The following is a 22,134-nucleotide window of genomic DNA, read 5'->3' as shown; positions in this document are numbered from 1 at the left end:
ATGTCTCTGTGTGTGTCTGTCTGTGTGTGATTCTTCATACTTAACATTATGGTGCCTGTATTTTGTTCAATGAATTCAAGTAAAAAAATCACAATATTATTATGTCTAGATTTATCTTATATGTTCCTGCTGAAAATTTCACTATACAGCGGGACCTGTGTATTTTAGAGAAAGCTGGGCTCAAATTTTACAATAAAGTGTTCCAATTTCTGAAACACTGTGTTGCAGCAGATTGGAACTACATCTGCAGTTTCAGGTAAATTCAAAAAGAGGGTTTTTTGTAGAATTATATATGAATGTTAACACAGTTATTACTTTTCTTATGCATCATTAACCAGAACAAGAATTCCTTTTATTATTTACTTTAATATTAAATATAATTTGTTTAATTTTGCCCCTTAATATTTAATTTGCAGTATATACTTTTTTAATGGCAGTGTGCTACCACATAGAAGGGAATGCAGTTAAACTGCATGTCTTGGCAGCTGGGTAGAGAATAGTTGAAACATGGGAGACAATTTGAAATTGGAGAATCAGCACACTCATTTGCTTGTTTCTCCTAAAATCATCAAATAGCTAACAATGCTTACTAGGGCAAAGAGTGGGAATTCTGTTTTGTGAAGGATTTCAAAATTTAATTTAATTCTATTTTGGAAGAAAAATTTAAAATGATCCAGGCAAGAGAATTATTGTTCTGCCTAGTGCTTCTGGGAACCCCAGCCCCAGTGCCTTCTACCTAGTGGACTGCCCTGGAGCTGGGGACCTTGGAAACTCAGGCTGTCAAGGAACCATAAGCCTGAGAACTGGAGCTCCCAGAGCTGAACAGCTGTTGGCTCACCATCAGCCTGCTACAAGGACTTTCGAGAAGCCAGGCGGACAAGCTGGTTGGTGTGGTTCCATCAGAAACCTGCCTGGTTGGTTTCTTGCAGAATTTTGTCGTTTATAGTAGCAATGCCTAATCATTGCCTAATCATTGATGACAGAGGATAGTCATTAGGGAAAGAGAGTGAGAATGACTCAACACCTGTAGTCAGGGCACTTACGTAAGATGGGATTGACCCAAGTTTAAGTCTTTGCTCCATTGACTATTTAATTATTTTATAAAAAGTGGAACAGCAGCAAAAAGATAGATTGAAAAAAAACCAATATCATCATGTCTCATAGCACAGTGTGCAATGTGGGAAACCCAAGTTCAAATCCCTTTTCCACATCAGGCGGGGGGGGGGATTGAACCCAAGTCTTCCATATTTGTGGTGAGTGCCCTAACCACTGGCCTAAGGTTTACAAGGGAGGCAATCCTACTACCTTCTCCTCCAGCAATTTTGTGAATCTTTTGCTAGCTTTTCTCAAAAAGCCTGAAAGTGTAAACAAAACTTTTTACTTTAAATATTTTATTTTGGTAATGTCAAAATGTTTCAATTCGACTCAAATCTTTGATTTTTTCAATTTGCTGAAAAATGTCTAACAATATCCTTTTTGGTTCAGCCTGAAATTAATATTTATTTCAAAACTATTAGTGACCTAAAAAATGCATGATTCACCCCCCTCTAATAATAAACACCCTATGTACTACCTGCTGGTAGTCCTGCACAGGCAGTACCATTGTGAGAGAGGTAGTAGTGAGTTGCTTCTTATGAGAAGTATTAAACACTCTTCAAAAAGTCTCAAGCACCAAGGAGAGACATTTACAAAAGCAGGTAGTCCAACTGAAGTCCATGATAAAACTCTCATTGGCCTTATCTTCACTAGCAAAAAAATATGTTCTTAAAATGTGTTAGCTGACACATTTTAACTGTGTTAAAGACCTCAGGTAGACAAGGCAAATTGTAGATTTAACCTGTTTTAATGGGTCAGGGTAAACCTTAGACTCATCCCTAAATGTTAAGAATGATCTTTTTTCCCCCTCGTTTAGTTATAGCCATCAACTTCAAGGGGAATAGAGTTAGGACATATGGACCACTTTTGAAATTCTTACCCAAAGAACCCTACCCAAAGGACTACACAAAGGCAGGCTACAACTGCAGCTGGAGTGGACACAGCAAATGCAACTGGATATCTGTTCAAGGGCTAGTTTGGGTTAAGCATTCCTTTGTCTCAATGGGGTATTGCAAAGAACCCAGTCTTCTGCAGGCACTGATTATAGTCCAACCTATCTGAGGACCTATATTTAACCTACCATTTCCTTATATTGCAGAGCAGCTAGTTAAAATGGGAATTAGGGCCCAAGTATTCTTGAACTAGCCCAAGCTTGGTACTGAGAACAATAAAGGTCCTGAGACACTGAGTTAAGAATATCCAGAGGTGGGAGAGCTCAGAAGGTGGACTGGTGAAAAAAGGCATTGTGCTGAAGACAAGAGAGAGCCAAGAGTCATAAGAGAAGAAAGCTGCTTTTCTGACTACAGGCCTGGACACAATGTCATTTTACAAATTACTGTGTGAAGAGATGCTGTATTCATTGTCATCTTTGTTTATGAATAGGACTTATATATATATTGTAAATGAATAAATTAAACTAGAAAATACAATGAGTCCATGACCCCAGTTTCTCCTTCAATGGAAAACTGACGAATTGCAAAGTCTGGTAAGAAAAGGTGTGACGCACCTATGCAGAAGATACAGTCACTCCATTACAGAAAGCATATATCTGATAGTCAGTGGGGTCAAGCTCCTTTCTTAATGAAAAATCATTCTGATTGAACAATAGCTATAAGGGCTGACCCACATACATACATTCAGAGGAGCCCACTCTCTTCATTGACAATCAACTACTGTGTGACAAATACTGTTGTATGGAAACTAACCTACCATTCTTCAGCTACTTTTATGCATCTTGGCATGCCAAATGCCATAGTCTGGACTCTTCGTTTATGATTTCCTTCAGCAAGATCTCTTGAACAATTTTGGACACAACTGAAATTAATGAATATTACAAGCCTCAGAGGAGGCCATCATTAGTCTTTCTGTATGTGGTGAGATCTTGGCTTACTCTCCTCACATTAATGGAAAGTTCATAGCCCTTTGCACATCAAAGCTGCAAGCCTAAAATATCCCTAGATATCCTTAAATAACTGTAGCTGTCTATGACATAGTAGCAGATGCGTTAAGTCATTACCAATTAACTATGTTGTTAAGAGTGCATAAATAGCAAAAATCTCTCCTAAACTGCCTTATTGTCCCAATGTAATGCTATGACTTCATAACCATGGAAGTGGAACACAGTGTTCACATTATAATTGTATGTTTCAGCTTGATTTTACTGGTCCTCATCACCCTGTTGCTGTGATTTCTGTAATGGTTTGGGAGGCAATTAAGCAAAACAATAACTGTTTCCAGGGGCTTTTCTTTTAGGGAAAATTCTAAAGTTCCCTGGCCACCCTCTGAAGTTTACAGCACCTCAGCATTTTGCAATATTTGGCACAGTTGCAGTGGTCCAAACAGTAGAAGCTTAACACTTGTTAAATTAAACAATTTTTAAGAAACAGATTCATTATGGCAAAGCCCATAGATATGCGTCTATCCAAAGAAACATTTTTTTCTTCAGACATAGGAAGAAAGACTTGACAGTTCTAATGATGAAAAATGTATTCTCTGTCCATTTTAAGGCACCCTCATGATGAAACCTAACCAGGTCATTTACTTGATCAAGAACTGCTTAAGATCAAACAATACATTATAGTAGATGAATATGGATACCCTATTAATGGTATCTACTGGGTAAGATGGCTGATCTATGCATAATATGTACACACAGTGGCCTTCTTTGAAATGATGACCACTAGAGAATACATATTTATAAATTATGTACAATCAGATAGCTTCACTTTCTTTCTTATAGCTAGCTGGTACTACTTGCTCACCATCTATTGCATCAGAATTATGTCTCTTAAGTTACTTCCTCTTGAGATTCCTACAACTTTTAACAAAATCTGTGTTCTCAAAGCTATCAAGAAGGGTTACTGACTTCTAAGGGATCCACGCTTTATTAAAATGCTCAAATGTTTGCTGATTGTGTACATCATTGTCTTACCTGTGCCCAGAATCCAGAGTGCTAGCATTGTTACAGGAAATTCTTTAGCTTTCAGTTTTGTACAGATGGCTTTATCCCCATACTGAGCCTGGATGATGGCTGGAGATGAAGTTGAAGGAATAGAGCACATTCTTGCTAGTGTTGTTTCTAATAGGTATTATAAATAAAAAGTGATCCAACTTATAATTTATTTCTAGATGAGTAGATGTCATATAGCTGTAGAGTTGTAGAGGAAGTTAAATTGGGGAAGTTCTAGTTAGAGTAAGTGCATTATTAGGGAAGTCCAGTAATGGTTGCATATTAAAAGGGAGTTACTCCATTGTCATTTGTCTTTATTTGGTAATTCACTCAGTTGGACACTGCACCTAAGCTATGTAGTAACAGCAGCAGTGGATGTGGCAGGGTGAGAAACCTCAGCACTTTCTCCATCTCATAAGGTCTCATTATAAGATCAATACAATGAAACACAGAAATTTGGAGGCTGTGAAACAAAACTGAAGGAGCCTGAGGAGAGCAGTAGTTCTGCTGACTATATCTTACATTTGTGGCTCAACTTCTATTGTAAAAGACTCAAATAGAACTCTCCCAAAATATATGCACGTGACAATCATTTTCCCTGAAAAGCAACTACCTCTGTTCTGAAAGGTAACACCATGGAATGCATCCACTGCAGAGCATGCTGAATAACACTGGGGATATTTTTGGCCATGGACACTATGACAAATACCTGCTCTTCTATAAAGTGCCAATAAATATCCGTAATAACCAGAATCTCTAATGATAGTTTAACTGCCTGGAGTTGAAAGGACAGAAGTCAAACCCGGGGGATTCAAAAATGATTTAATCTTGGTATGACTCAAAACCAGGAAGGCAAGATACAATACTTAATGGTTACCTTGAAATTCCACCTATCCTGCAGATTTCCCATATTGCGCCTCCCCTGCCCCCATCACTTTTGTAAACATAGAATCATAGAAATTTAGCTCCCTGTGCTCATCCAGGACCAAGGAAACCCAGACCATCTCTGGCAGGTGTTTGTCCAATCTGTTCTTAAAACTGATGAAGATTCCACAACTTCTGTTGAAAGTCTATTCCAGCACTTAACTATCCATACAGTTAGAAAGTTTTTCCTTTTCTGTCTAACCTATATCTCCCTTGCTGCAGATTAATCCCATTACTCATGCCTACTGAAGGTAGGACAAAATGAACAATTGATCATAGTCATCTTTGTAACAACCCTTAACATATTGGAAAACTATCAGTTTCCCCCTCAGTCTTTTTTTCCCTCAAGACTAGACATACCCAGTTTTTTTAAACATTTCCACATAGTTCAGGTTTGAAAACCTCTGGACTTTCTGCAGTTTTCCAACATCTTTCCTAAAGTGTGGTGCCCATAAATGGATACAGTACCCCCGCTGAGTCCTCACCAGTGCCCAGTAGAGCATGACTACTACCTTCCGTTACTTACATACTCCACACCTGTTAATACACCCCAAAATATTACTTTTTTTTTGCAACTTCATCATGTTGTTGACTCATATTTAATTTGTCCTCCGTGATAGCCCCCAGATCCTTGCTAGCAGTACTACCACTTAGCCAGTTATTCTCCATTTTGTAGTTGTGCATTTTACTTTTTTCTTCCAAAGTGAAGTGTTTTGCATTTATCTTTACTGAAATTCATCTTGTTGAATTCAAACCAATTGCCCACTTTGTCAAGGTCATTTTGAATTCTAATCCTATTCTCCAAAGTGCTTGCAACCTCTTTCACCTCAGTGCCATCTGCAAATTGTATTAGCATACCCTCCACTTCATTATCAAAGTGATTAATTAAAATATTGAATAGTACTGGATGCAGCACTGATCCCACTAGAAATGCCCTCCCAGTTTTGACAGCAAATCATTGATAACTACTCTTTGAGTATGGTCTTTCAACCAGTTGTGTACCTGCCTTATAGTAACTTCATCTGGACTGCATTTCCCTAGTTTCACAAGACTGCCATGTGGTATCATGTTAAAAGCCTTATGAAGATCAAGATATGTCTCATCTTGCTTGCTCCCTATCCACTAGGTCACTAATCCTGACAAAAAAGAAAATTAGGTTGGTTTGGCATGATTTATTCTTGACAACCCCACTATCCTCTAGGAGCTTTACACATTGTTTAATAATTTGTTCCACTATCTTTCCAGGTATCAAAATTAGGCTGTCTGGTCTACAGTGTACCAGGCTCTCTTTGTTCCCCTTTTTAAAGATAGCTACTATGTTTGCCCTTCTCCAGACTTCTGGGACCTCACCCATCCTCCATGAGTTCTCAAAGATAATTGCTAATGATTTCAAGATTTGCTTCATCTGGTTCCTTAAATACCTTAATATGAATTTCATTAGTACCTGCCAACTTGAATACATCTAACTTATCTAAATATTGTTAACCTTTTCTTTCCCTATTGTGCCTTATGTTCTATCCCCCTTGTTGTTAATATTAATTGTGTTGCATATCTAGTCATCCATTAACTTTTTTAGTAAACATGATTCTTGCTTCTTGCTGGACAGCTGGACCTTTAAATCTCCAGGACTGTGTTTCAGTCCTTATACGTACACCACTAATCTGAACCTTCCCAGTTGCATATATATATATATATTTGTAGCACATAGTCTACCTAAATATCTCTTCCTTTTGCATATTATTAATGGCCCCCATTGTAGGTAGCATTTTCTATGTTCATTTCTTGATTTATGATATTTAGAATAATAAACTTTCTGCAAATGACATTGAACAAAATAAGTTTTGAAAAGCACTGTGGAATAGCATTGCTGATTTTATGTAAGGGCAAAAATACCATAAAATATTAATCTTCAGCCTTGTGACTGACCTTATCTCTTAAAGTATCATAAAATAAACTGCATTTTAGGCCTAGTCTGCTAATAAAAAACATTACACCATATGCTGCTCTGTAAATTCAAGTCAGTAAAGCCCTATGTAAAACAACTTTATAGAGAAAAGAGCTTTCTAACAAAATGCTATTGAATATTTGTCTTTCATTTACAATCAGTTCAGATGTCTATATGCTTTTTATAGAGTTCCAGTTATTCAAAAAGAAGGCTTTTTTCTCAGTTTGTGCCAAGAACTTTGGGGATAATTGATTGTAATTGCATCTTAACGCTGAAAGCACTTTATTTGTGCCATCATGTACATTTGGGATAGTTTTGAAATAGAATTTCTTTGTATACATTTTGTAGGGAATTAGGTGATGGCTGGTCTGCATGTAAATGAGATAAGCTACTGCATTTACTATAGCAAGTGATTTCATACCGTAAAGCCACTATTTAATTGTGCAGATGGGTGACAAAAATGCTTAATCCCAATAACACCGAATAACATAATTGCCTACATGAAACATATGCATTCACCACAGCTAGTACCAAAAATAAGTTAAGGTTACGGTTTAGACTAGAATTTATTGAGTAGGTTCTAGCAGCTGCACTGAGTCATAGCCCATTTTCATAAGGATCTTATCAGAAAACAATGGAGAATCTGTTGAAATTCTTTATGGATAATATATAATTTAATCACTTACATGGTTGTCATTCTGCTCCTTGTGCACTTGAAGTACTGAGTTGACTGCTTGTTTCACTTTCTGTATTATGACTATGGAGTATTAGTCCTAAATCAGCTTTAGCCCAAAAGGAATGAGAGCCCTGCAAATGTTTATTTCCAATTATAAGCATAATCTTTCTTTCAGACATTCACATTTAGTCTAAACCCATTACTCATTGAACTAGGGAAATTAACTATGGAACTCAGAATTTGCTTGGTCAATACCTTTAAAAATCAAACACTCAAAGATTTTTCTCTTTCCTCAGTGCACTGGGAGCTCCTTGCAAATGCTAAGCCATCCTTAAGTGGCACTGATTTCTGAACAGATGTACTGCTGATGGGATACTGTGATTAATGGAGAGAGTCTTGTGAGGAGGGAAGATGAACACACACCCAAGAAGACAGCTGCCATCAGCTATGGGGGGAAGAGCATACAAAGCTCCATCTCACTCCCGCCCTAGAACCTACAACTCTGTTAGCCAGTGTATTTGCATTAGCTAGGTAATCACTTATGAAAAAGCCATATAGAATTAAATAAAAAACAGTAGTCCTTTCTGTGAGGGTTTTAAATACCTTTAAAGAATTCTGAGGCAGTCCCTGATCACCAATACACTGGCAGGTGACCTCTGACAGTGGGGCTGATGTGAGACAGTAATATATAATGGTATTCCATCTAGAGCTGGTTGGAAGTTTTTCACTGAAACATATTTATGATGGAAACTACTGTTTTAATCAAAATGAAATCATTTAGAAAAATGTACCTATTTCAACAAAAGTGCCTTTGGGAAAATATTTCAAAATTGAAAAAAAAATCCATTTTAGACATTTTTCTTTTGGAAAAGTTTTAATTTCATTTCAGAATTTCAATTTTTGTTGTGGAATGTTTTAAATGATATCTTAGGTTTTTTTGTTGTATTTTTATTGTTTTTACATTTCATGACATGTCAGTAGCAGTAGTGCATAATGTGCACTACTATTGACATAGTTTGACATAGTATAACAGTTGATATATTCTATTTTCTTATTTTTAAAATCACTGAGGGGAGCTGCTTGTACTAATTATTGAAACATCTAGATCAAAATATCTCTTTGGGTATGTCTACACTATGAAATTAAGTTGATTTTATAGAAGTCAATTTTTAGAAATCCATTTTATACAGTCGATTGTGTATATCCACACTAAGTGCATTAAGTCAGTGGAGTGCGTCCTTATTACCGTGGCTAGCATTGACTTACGAAGCGGTGCACTGTGGGTAGCTATCCCACAGTTCCCGAAGTCTCCGCCGCCCATTGGGTTAAGCTCCCAATGCCTGATGGGGCAAAAACATTGTCGCGGATTTTTTTGGGTATGTTGTCAGTCGCCCCTCCCTCCGTGAAAGCAACAGCAGACAATCATTTCGCACCCGACAGCAGGGCAATTGGAAGACCACAGCAAGGCACGCCGTGCATCAGAGAGGCTTTGAAAACCAGTTGCATGACTGGCCAGGCTTCAGTGTGACAGTTGTGTGTGTTTCTCCTTGATACAAACCCACTCCCTTTGTTGATTTTAATTCCCTGTAAGCCAACCACCCTCCCCCTTTGAAATAAAGTAACTATTGTTTTGAAACCATGCTCTTTCTTTATTAATTAAAAAAATGAGATAACGGACAAGGTAGCCCTGGTGGGGTGGGGGAGGAGGGAAGGACTAGGCCACATTGTTTATTGTAGCCACACTAAAAATCAAACTGTTTGAATGACAGCCTTCTGTTGCTTGGGCCATCCTCTACAGTGGAGTGGCTGGGTCCCTGGAGCCTCCTCCACCCCTCTCTCCCCCCCCCCGCTGTGTTCTTGGGCGTCTGGGTGAGGAGGCTATGGAACATGGGGAGGAGGGGAGGTGGCTATACAGTGGATGCAGCAGGGGTCTGTGCTCTTGTTGCCTTTCCTGCAGCTCCACCAGATGCTTCATCATGTCCATTTGTTCCCCCAACAGACACTTCATTATGTCCATCTGCTCCCCTATTAGCCTCAGCATCGCCTCCTGTCTCCGCTCTTTGAACTCACTTAATTCTTTCCTGGCCTTTGCCACTGAATGCCTCCATGCATTAAGCTGTGCCCTATCAGTGCAGGAGGACTGCATGAGCTTGGAAAACATGTCATCGTGAGTGCATTTTTTTCGCCTTCTAATCTGCAATAATATCAGGGACGGAGATGATTCTATGCTCTACAATTCTGGGGGGACTGCATGGTCACCTATGCTACTAAGTTTGCCATGCTGACCAAACAGGAAATGAAATTCAAAAGGTCCCGGGGCTTTTCCTGTGTACCTGGCTAGTGCATCGGAGTTCAAAGTGCTGTCCAGAGCGGTCACAATAGAGCACTCTGGGATAGCTCCTGGAGGCCAATACCATCGAGTCCAATAGCGTCCGCACTACCCCAAATTTGACCCAGCAAAGTCGATTTTAGCACTACTCCCCTTGCCGGGGAGGAGTACAAAAGATGATTTCAAGAGCCCTTTAAGTCAACGGAATGGGGTTGGTTGTGTGGACACATTCATTTTTAAATCGACCTAACGCAGCTAAATTTGACATAATCCTGTAGTATAGACCAGGCTTTGTGTTGTGTGTTACAATGAAACAGTTTAACACTTTGACACAACCCCCTGATAATCAGTTCTTGCATGCACAAGTTGTCGGGTAAATATGGCAGGTGTGAAATTTGAATCATAAAATATCTGAAACTCTAGTGAATTGGGCCAGGCAATCAAGAATGATGTTGTATTTGGGCAGTATAAACTAGAGAAATGATATGAAGGAAGGAGACATCTTGTAAATCAGAAGACAGGATCATTGCCCAGAAATGGTCAGTTCTGACACAAAGGATGCAAACCAGAGCTGTAATGACTGAACTTTTGTGAGAGAGTAAGGGTATGTCTACACTACGGGATTATTCTGATTTTACAGAAACCAGTTTTGTAAAACAGATTGTATAAAGTTGAGTGCACGTGGCCACACTAAGCACATTAATTCGGCGGTGTGCCTCCATGTACCGAGGCTAGCATCGATTTCCGGAGCATTGCACTGTGGGTAGCTATCCCGAGCTATCCCATAGTTCCCGCAGTCTCCCCCGCCCATTGGAATTCTGGGTTGAGATCACAATGCAAAAACAGGGTCGCGGGTGATTCTGGGTAAATGTCATCACACAATCCTTCCTCCGTGAAAGCAATGGCAGACAATCATTTCACGCCCTTTTTCCCTAGATTGCCCTGGCAGACGCCATAGCATGGCAACCATGGAGCCCGTTTTGCCTTTTGTCACTGTCACCGGATGTGTACTGGATGCTGCTGACAGACGCGGTACTGCAGTGCTACACAGCAGCATTCATTTGCCTTTGCAAGGTAGCAGAGATGGTTACCATCCCTATTGCACCGTCTGCCATGCCATTGTAAATTGGTGATAAGATGACGGTTATCAGTCGTTCTGTACCGTCTGCTGCTGTCATGGGTGGGGTGAGGAGCTATGCTGCTATGCTAGTCCAGGCAGTACAGAATCTTTTCTTTAGACATGAAAGGGGGGCGGGGGCTGATGGAGCTCAGCCTCTAGTTGCTATGATGAAGACAGTTACCAGCCGTTCTGTACCATCTGCTGGGAATGACCGGGAGTCATTCCCATTTTTACCCAGGCGCCCCCAGCCGACCTTACCGAGGCCAGCCAGGAGCACTCACGGGCTGATGATGACGATGGATAGCAGTCATATTGTACCGGGAAGGGGATGCTGGTGTTCAGTGCTGCAGCACCCTGTCTACCAGCAGCATGCAGTAGATATAGGGTGACATTGAAAAAAGGCGAGAAACGTTTTTTTCCCTTTTCTTTCGGGGGGGGGGAAGGGTGTAAATTGACGACATATACCCTGAAACACCCGGGAAAATGTTTTTGACCCTTCAGGCATTGGGAGCTCAGCCAAGAATGCAAATGCTTTTCGGAGACTGCGGGGACTGTGGGATAGCTGGAGTCCTCAGTACCCTCTCCCTCCCTCCATGAGCGTCCATTTGATTCTTTGGCTTTCCATTACGCTTCTCACGCAGCTGAGTCCCTGCTGTGGCCTCTGTCTATCATAGCCTGGAGATTTTTTCAAATGCTTTGTCATTTCGTCTTCTGTAACAGAGCTCTGATAGAACAGATTTGTCTCCCCATACAGCGATCAGATCCAATATCTCCCGTACGGTCCATGCTGGAGCTCTTTTTGGATTTGGGACTGCATCGCCACCCGTGCTGATCAGAGCTCCATGCTGGACAAACAGGAATTGAAATTCAAAAGTTCGCGGGGCTTTTCCTGTCTACCTGGCCAGTGCATCCGAGTTCAGATTGCTTTCCAGAGCAGTCACAATGGTGCACTGTGGGATACTGCCCAGAGGCCAATACCGTCGATTTGTGGCCACACTAACCCTAATCCGACATGGCAATACCGATTTCAGCGCTACTCCTCTTGTCAGGGAGGAATACAGAAATCGGTTTAAAGAGCCCTTTATATTGATATAAAGGGCCTCGTTGTGTGGTCGGGTGCCAGGTTAAATCGGTTTAACACTGCTAAATTCGGTTTAAATGCGTAGTGTAGACCAGGCCTAAGTTCACTATGCATTAGCGCAGCAAATCGTGAACTCATCACTGTGTGCTTTACTGTTTCTCATTAATATTCTGTGATTGTGTGGAATTCTGATGCACTGAATTCCATCTTTTTGAAAATAATTTTTTCCTTTACTGTGACTTAACTTTCCATAAGAAATCAATTAAACTGAATTTACTTAAATAAGGTAATTACAAAAGTTGAACAGAAGTATGTATAATCTGGTTGATTGATTAACTTAATTGTTGAAGACTTTAAGACTGGATACATTAGAAGATGGACTGTGTATTATTTTCTGAATGTTATATTTAAACCTCAAACTCATTTTAATGACTTCTCATGTTTAAAATCTAGTAATTTAGGACATTTCTCTAATTGCAATTATAATAGCCCTAAAGATCAGATAATACACAAGTGTTATCATCCAGCAGTCACAGCTGCTTCTTTATTTGGTTTTAGTTGCTGAACTTCTGCCAACTGTGATTAGGCTTGGGAAATGTGCCCTGGCACTCTGGACTTCAATTTAAAAAAAATCAAGAACCAAGAATCATATCATCCTTAATGTAAATCTTCAGAAAGAGTTCCAGAAGGAGGTTCAACTATTGGAATGAACTATGGCTTATAAGATCTATAAGTATAAATCAGGGGTCTCAAACATGCGGCCCGCGGAGCTCCCCAGGGGAGCTCCGCAGGGGCCCCCAAGAGAAAAGCGGAGGCTCCCGCCTCCACCCCTCTCCTGGAGCCTCGGCGCATAGAGCGCCGAGTCTCCGTCCGAGCGCCTGAGCCCCGCCCCGCTCAGAGCCGCGTGGGGAGGGGGCGGGGCTGGGAGCTCTGGGCTGAGCGCTGCGCTCGGCGTGGAGCTCACAGCCCCGCCCCCTCACCACGCGGCTCTGAGCGGGACCGCCGGAGACGCGCTCGGGTAAGGGGGGGGGGGAAAGCGGGACCCGCCGGGGCTGGGCCGGGGGAAGGGAAGCGGGACCCGCCGGGGCCGGGCTGGGGGGGGGGAAGGGAAGTGCTCAGGGCTGGGTCAGAGGATTAGGGTGTGGGGGGATGAGGGCTCTGGCTGGGGCTGAGGATTAGGGTGCAGGGTCCTAGTGCCTGCCCTCCGCCAGTACTGGCAAGGCAGGCTTCCCTTACCCTGAGCCTCTCTAACCCCAAACCCTCAGCCCCAGCCAGAGCCCTCATTCCCCCCGCACCCTAATCCTCAGCCCCAGCCCTGAGCACCCCCACATCATGAACCCCTCATCCCCCTGCACCCTAATCCTCAGCCCCAGCCAGAGCCCTCATCCCCCCACACCCTAATCCTCTGCCCCAGCCCTGAGCGCCCCCACATCATGAACCCCTCATCCCCCCGCACCCTAATCCTCTGCCCCAGCCCTGAGCGCCCCCACATCATGAACCCCTCATCCACAGCCCTCACCCCACACTCCAAACCTCTTCCCTAGCCCTGAGCCCCCCACATCATGAACCCCTCATCCACAGCCCTCACCCCACAGCCCAACCCTCTTCCCTAGCCCTGAGCCCCCTCCTGCATCATGTACCCCTCGCCCTCAGCCCCACAGCCCTCACCCCTGCACTCCCTCCTATCCCCAAACTCCGTCCCAAAGCCTGCACCCCCACCCCCTGCCGCAGCCTGGAGCCTGCATCGAGCACAGAGCCTGCATCCAGACCCCCTCCCCCACCCAAACTCCCTCCCAGAGCCTTAGGCAGTAAATCTAAGTGCGTGTTTTGTCCTTTGAGTGAGGTGCATTACTGAGTGTATATATTTATTAAAACTGCGCGCGCTTAGGGGAGGAGGTGGAGAAGAGACAGGGCAGGGGCGGGGCCTCATGGAAGGGGTGGATTGGGGGTGGGGCCAGGGGCAGCAAGGGGGCGTGTCAGTGATGCGGCCCTCGGGCCAATGCACTAGTCCTCATGCGGCCCTCGGGGTCATTTGAGTTTGAGACCCCTGGTATAAATAATTAAAATGAATATGTTTGATTGTTCTCTCACCTGCTGTGGTGTAAATTAAGAGTAACGCCACTGAAGTCAATGGACTAAAGACAATGCAAATGAGAAGAGAATCAGATCCTAGGAATATCAAAAATGTTCTCTGCTTTGAAAAAACATGATTTCCCACCCAAGAACTCAGTCTTCACCCTACTTTGGATGGCACATTACAACCACCATCCATCTAAAAGGCCATTTCTAACAGAGGTTATCAGTGTTGCTTAAGAGTCTGATTTTTAACAGTGCTGAATTCTTATTGAAGGTGAATACTCAGCTCCTCTGAAAAACAGAAAAGTTGTGGTGGAAGAACATTATTAATAGATGTATTAGTGGTCCCAGCATTCCAGGCACTATGCAAACACATCATGAGAAAGTCGTTGTCCCTATCTAGCAGACAAGACAGAGAGGAAACAGAAGCAAAGAGAGGTGAAGTAGGTGCAACTGTTAAATCATTTATTACTTAGATATGCCAGTCCAAAAAAAATTGTAGAATTTTATCAAACATGTCCCTTAAAATGTGATTACACCACAAATGACAAATTATTCTGGAATTAGGTTAGTACTGCATTTCTAACAACTTTGCTTGCATAATATCTTCTCCAAAAATTGTGAACCTGACATCTAGCAAATCAGAATTCAGAGCATATTTGCCTTTCTGTAACAATCAATTACTATCTATCTAAAAATCACTTCTGCAAAGAAAAAATACAGTAATTAAACCATCTTGTTTTCATAGTGCTCCAACTAGAGGACAGTATGATTTCACGTGTTATAGAACATGCTAAATCTTTCTAATTACAATATGAGTCTAAAAACAAACATTGTAATCAATTGATTTTGATATTTGCTGCTGTTTGGTTCTGCCAAACAATGTCTAAAGTTTACTTTTATGTATTTACCACGAGGATTGTGATTAAAATTTAATACATCTGTTTCCAAATATAGACTTATTTCATTTGGATTGTTAAGTCTTTTTTGCAATTTTAAGTTATGTTTTAATAATTTTACAGGAAGGTTTTTGTGCTATATTCTGAAGTTACAAGGCACAACAGCATTGTTTAGTTCCAGTGGAATTTGAAAGGATATGGTCTAATGGTCTAAATATAGGAATCCTGAATTCTCATCCCAGATTGAGAAAATTAGTAAACCTTTCTATATCTCTTCCTCCTCCGCTTATCTTCCTCACAGTTTGTCCATAATGCCATTCAGAATAACTGATTTACTTACAATGGTCACCATTAAAAATATACCAATTGTCATTTGTAAATATTAGCACTACTTGAATATTGTTGTAACATTAGGAAGGCAAAATGCAAAATTTTAATAGCAATTTTGAAATGGTGAGCAATGGTTTGGTGAAATTTTAGTAACTGAACGAATACCTCAAATTTCACAATTGTTCAATACTTCCTCAGGGCAAATTAGGATACAATGTTTGCTTATAATATGGGCTGATTCAAATTGTCATGAACTTCAGTTTATTAAATATCAAATGTGCTCCTGTGCAAACTCTGTACAATGGAGTGCATCACTGAAACCAGATACCATAAATAAGAAAATGTTCCATTTGATTTGGCATTTGAATGTGTTATTGGGAGATTCCCCCCCCCCCCAAAGGTAGGCCAAAAATGGGTGAGAGAACAGGATATATTGACAGTGAAAGGTTAATTCCTTAAACGAATAGCTGCTTCACTATTCTCTGCCAGAGGGGCAGAAGAATCAAAACAGCTAATTGGACATAATAGAGGTTCCAGGGATTTGGAAGTGGAACAGGTAAAATGTAAGTAGTGATAATTGAAGGCTAATTATCATCAGCTAGTGTTTGGGCAGGTGGTTTCCTGAGCCAGATAGAGAGATGCGAAAATAATTAGGGGGGAGAGGGTTTTTAAAATGTTTAGGTGGCAGTGCGAGTGTTGGCTTGATTCTGTTACATTAACTCACAAACTTTGCATGTCAGACAAAGTAGCATGGCCTAAATAAAAGCTATGATTGTTTTGTGAAAAGAACCTTACATTTTCTTTATTTAGTGGATGTTGTTGCAATTAAATATTATCCTTTTTAGCTACTTCAGTTGTTTACGTCCCATCCTTCCTACATTTTTTTTACCCTGTATGTTTGCCAGTTTTCACTCTGTCCCTCTCTGTAATACAGTGAACCTCTTCTTCTTAATGTGGCAAAATGGATCTGATTTGACATGGCCTTGAGTATCAGTCTGTGATACCAAGTCTCTAGCTCTTTCTCACTTTCCTTGCTCTATGCTCCTGTCTCCTTGGGCCAAGTTGTGCCCTCTAGAGCTGCACACAAAGGGGACCAGCCTTTGATTTGTGGATGTCTCCATTCCATGTGTGGTGAGGGATTGTCATCTGCCACCATGACTCTGTTCCCACTTTAGAACACCATGGAGGATGTTTGTGGAATTGATTCATCTAGGAGGAGGGCATGGGAATGGATGGATTAGGACTGGACAATGGATGGTTTTGCATTGTGTGAAGGCTGAATTGGGGGTAGGATGGGGACTCTCCGATTCCCCAAAAAAAGTAATAGTTTAGGGATACTTTTCCCTATGTGTCCCCTTTGTGATGGGGATCTCCTTTGGGAGAAAAGCCCATGAGGTAGTGTAGTCACAGAAGAGGATACTGGGGGGCATAGAGTTTCTACAGAGATTGCCGTAGCCTTCTGCTGATTCCTGGGGAGCCATATGCGTCTCTGGTTAGACGCTGGGTTTGGTATCCAGACCTACAGATCATTCTGTGGAGAGGCAATGCCTGCCTTCCCCACCCATGTCAGAGAAACTGGAAAGGAACTCCATGAGAGTATCTTTGCAGAGATTCCCTGCCCTCTAACTACTTCCAAGTGTTTTTTTTCTGCTGTAGAGTGTAACTGCCTTTCTGTCTTCTTGCTCTAAGTTGTTTTCATTAGACTAAAGTAGGTTACAACAGTTTCTCTCAACCTTTCCAGACTACTGTCGCTCTTTGAGCCGTCTGATTTGTCTTGCGTACCCCAAGTTTACCTCGCTTAAAAACTACTTGCTTACAAAATCAGACATTAAGAATACAAAAGTGTCACTGCACCCTATTACTGAAAAATTGCTTACTTTCTAATTTTTACCATATAATTATAGAATAAACTAATTTGAATATAAATAGTGTACTTACATTTCAGTGCATAGTAGATAGAGCAGTATAAATAAATCATTGTCTGTATGAAATTTTAGTTTGTACTGACTTTGCTAGTGCTTTTTATGTAGCCTGTGGTAAAACTAGGCAAATATCTCAATGAGTTGATGTACCCCCTGGAAGACCTCTGTGTACCCCAGACCTCTGGTTGAGAACCACTGGGTTACAATAATAACCTTTTAAGGAAACTATTGTAGTCTCTAACATATTCATGTTGTTGTTACCATATTAATACTTTATGAAATAGTGCTGAGAATGATTTAAAAATTGTTATGCTGTGACAAAGTATGGCAGTTATTATTGTTTTAAATGTTCCAGGAAGATATTTTTAATTATTTATATTTCAATTAGGCTTTTGTTAAATGAAGGGAATAGAAGTGAGTTTGTGGCAGGAAATGAACATATAATGCAAGCTAAAGCAGAAGGGAAGCAGACGTAATGTAATTGGACAGTTGTTAGCATCTGAAGTGCTATCATCATCTGGGGCAAATGGTACTCTCAGGTTTTAATATGGATTTCAAACCTTTCCATAGTGTGGGCCACATTTTAATACAGAGATTGTCCTGCCCTCATCACCTGCTCTCATTCATGGACACACAACATCTCTTTAGTAACAACAGTTGCTTAATGAGCATTGTACATTAGAAACATACTTTATGCATTTGTAGCTGTCTTTCAATGCAGTTTAGCATTTTGACTGATCAGCTCTCTGTGGAATACCATCAAATGCTCCATGGACCACAGTTTGAGAACCTCTGCCACTTACACCTAGAAGAAGTTACCTTGTCATTCGGTGTTGGCTTATATTTTACAATGTCATCCTGTTGTGCTTAGACATCCCTGACCTCCCATAATCTAACCAATTGTACTTGATATTATTTATTCTAGATTAAAATTCAAGTTAAGTAGTTACTCCTTAGAATGGCTGTTTTATTACCTTCCTTTGTCTCAGGGTCAGCCACTGTGTTTAGTACAGTATTTATTCATATTCAAAGATAATTAGGCAGACAGGATATTTGACAGGAGCCAAAATCTGATACTTTTTCTCTTCCATTATATTACAGAGGAAGGGTGTTCTAGATGTTAGGGTACTAGCTTTGAGACCTAGTTTAAGAGACCTATTTTCAGTTCCTTGCTCCACCGCTGTGTGACCTTGGGTATATCATTTAATTTCTGCCTCAGTTCCCCATCTGTGAAATATAGCTCACTACCTCAGGGATGTTGTGAATATAATTACATTTAGGATTGTGAGGTACTCAGTTACTACAGTAATCATGGTTATATACCTAATTAAGATAGATAATCATTACTTTCTTTTGAAGTAATTATTTTATAGCTTTTAACACAATATATACACAAATGAAAATTGAAATAATCATCATATTATTAAAGTGTGTATAGTCCAGTACAGCACATGTATGACAGCTTCAGGATTTAGTACCTCAAGATTACACATCCAGTGCAAATGTGATTGTAACATTTTATTAATGTTTGATAGTAATAGCTTAATCAACACAAAAAATCTTGAACCAAATACCAGGAAAATGAGATTTGTGAGTGCACTGGGGTAATTGAATAATTTAAGCTGCCCAAAATTCAAGGGAACAGTAGCATATATTTTAACAATAATGACCAGTGTTTATTTCAGCCAGGAAAATAAAGAATGGCATTTCAGTATGTATTGTATGTAATTTTTTTTGTTCAATATGTATTGTACAGTATTTTAAATTCAGAATGTATTTTAATTATTTTACATTATTACTCCCTGTAAGCATAAGTGAAATGAATTGCAAAAGGTGATCATCTACTACTTACTTTAAATGCAAAGAACAAGTTACTTCAAGTTGATTACAGTCATTTTTAAATGCCAATGCCTAGTAAAATATAAATAAAACTACATTTTATCAGCACTAAGTGCCTGCTTGTGAATACTTGCTGCAAATCAGAAGTAAGCTCCAACTATTTTAATAACACACTATAAATTTTTAATAATACAATGCAAATTTTATTTCTGACGAATGTAGCTTGGTGTGTGATTTATGGGAACCAACACAAGCTCGGCAAATGCACTACGCACTGTAACTTCTTTTTGGGCAGCTAATAATACTTTGTTATCAAACAGTCATAAAGTTTGCAATCATAATCCAACTGGTACCGTTAGCTAATCAGGATCATTCTTTCATGGATAATATTTTCAGATAATGTTTTAGTAAATTGCATGTTTTATTGCTTCTGTAATGCAGTAACTATCCTTTCCTCTGTGATTCACTAAAAAGTTACTTAAATAAACTCTCTGAAAATGAGTAAAGGTCTCAAGTGAAAGGGATGTACCCTCCTTCAGCATGTAAAATAAGTTAAACATTGGGTTTATTTTTATAAATCAACTCAGAGAAAAACACAAGTGAAAAAGGGAACAGTTAAAATCAGGACCTGTACTCTACCCAGAGCAATTAATAATTCTCTGTGCTGTTCACTAGAAACACAGAGATTTATTTTAGTACTTACCTTATTTCTGCTCTTGGCAGTTTCAGTTCAATTGGTTTTGTGGCTTTTCTTCCGCATTCAGGTTTTCAAACCCTCAGTTGCACTGTGAGAGCCAAATTCCAGTGCCTGCTCTGTTTCCATTGCTTTATTCAAGTGGTGTAAAGGAGATGGATAGCTGTCTTAAACATCTGGCTTAGCACCCCCATCTCCACCCAATTTTTAACATATTGTCTTGCAAAATACACTTCTGAGTCTTATGCAGAGTTACCATAACAATCATCTTTGGAAATGTTGGCAAAAGAAGAATAGAGAAATACATAGACAGCGAGGGTGTCTACACTGCAAATAGACACCCGTGGCTGGCCCATGCAGCTGACTCGGGCTTGTGGCTAGGGCTAAGGGGCTGTTTAATTGCACTGCAGATATTTGGGCTTGGGCTGCAGTTCAAGATCTGGGACACCCCCCATGGTAGTATCATAGAATCTGGGCTCCAGCCCAAGCGTCTATACAGCAGTTAAACAACTTCTTAGCCAGATTCCTGCAAGCCTGAGTCAGCTGCATGGGCCAGCCATGGGTTTCTGATTGAAGTGTAAACATACACTAAGACTCATCCTTCCCTACCTAGATCTCCACTCCTTCTTTTCCATCTTTTTTCTTCACCCGAGGTCAGACAGGGACATAAGTAGTTAACAATATGAACTCGGCTCCCTCCAGAAGTTGCATGAGAATCTGTGCTGGGTCTTTTGACCCAAGATTCTCATACTGCAGTCAGGCAAGGATTAAGGGCCAAGATGAGGTGCTAAGACATTTGCTATTCACTTTTCAGAAGCTTCAGTGAAAACTTTCTGCTGAATGGGAGCTGCCAGTAGCTCAGATGGAAGCATTCTTCTTTCACTTTAGGACTTCAATTACTTAACCTTATGTTGGAGGGAGAACGAGCTGCCTAGCAAGCCCTTGATGACTGGGAGTTCTAGCTGCTTGGTAGAAAACAAAAACCCATCCCTTCGCTGTTCCAGCAGAGAGTGGTGTTCTGAAAATATAGGTATGGGGTGCTGATGAGAACATCTCCTTTGTTGCTCTTCTACTTCTCCCATTACTAGTCTTGCAAACTCCTTATCCCCACTTCACTTCTACTATCAATGGGGAGTGTGACAGACTGTCAAGCAGGGAGCCACTCAAAGAAGAACGTGTCTGAGATTTTAGCAGTAAGGTGCAGGAAGTCAATTTGAGAATGAAGGATAGTTATTTTTGGTATGCTGTAGCAGCTGTTAAACTTGTTTCCTGCCTACTGATGCCTCCATGTTTGTTTGAAAGTCATTAAATAATATTTCCAAATTGTCAGAATATTGGTGACTACAAAGAGTTATTGAATTGAGATTTGATAAGAAAATCAACTTTATTAATGCACTGTGAATAATTGCCTCAAGTGATTTATCTCACTTTAATTGCAGAGCTGCTCAAATACCTACAATGTGTGTTCACATTATAAAAGACTCTTAGTACAAATATTTAAATTTCTAATAAGTGGAAGCCTTGACATTTATTAGAACTATGCAAATGTAGATTTGGAAAAGGTCTAGTAATGCTTTTAATATAATTTGACAAAACAAAATATTACGGCACCAGTTCCGTTTTTAAAATGTCTTAAAGAGACCTTGTGATGGGGCACCTGCCCCACACTAGCATGAAAGGGTTAAAGAAACCCTAGGGAGGCTGCACCATAGGCAACCAATGGAAGGAGATTACAGGGAGTCTGTGCAGGAGACAGTCAATTGGAGAGGCCTTCGAGGAGCAGCCAATCAGGGCCAGGCAGGCCCATATAAGAAGAACTTCAAGGCAGAACAGGTCAGTGACTCCCTGGAGCTCAAGGGAGGAGGAGGACTGGCTTCCTGGAAGGCGGAAGGCAGCTAGCACCTTGGACAGAGCAGTGCTAGGCAGAATCAGGAGAGCAAGAGAGAGCTCACAGCTGACTGCTGGCATGCTGAGACAAGGGTGGAGAAGGTACTTGGGCTGCGGGGAAGTGGCCCAGGGAAGTAGACGGTGGGGTTGGAGGAGACGCAGCACGTGGCTGCCATCTTACAGGGTCCCTGGGCTGGGACCTGGAGTAGTGGGCGGGCCCAGGTTCCCCCACGCCCCTTGTCCCCAGTCACCACCAAGGAAGTGTCTGGACAGTGGACTACAGTTCCTCCAGAAGGGGAGAGAACAGTGTGTGACAGCCGGAGGGCTGTGTCCTGAAGAGGATGCTGTGTTCCTTGCGACAACACAC

Source organism: Mauremys mutica, chromosome 5 (assembly GCF_020497125.1).
Source record: "Mauremys mutica isolate MM-2020 ecotype Southern chromosome 5, ASM2049712v1, whole genome shotgun sequence".
NCBI lineage: Eukaryota > Metazoa > Chordata > Testudines > Geoemydidae > Mauremys > Mauremys mutica.
This window is presented reverse-complemented; position numbering follows the sequence as displayed.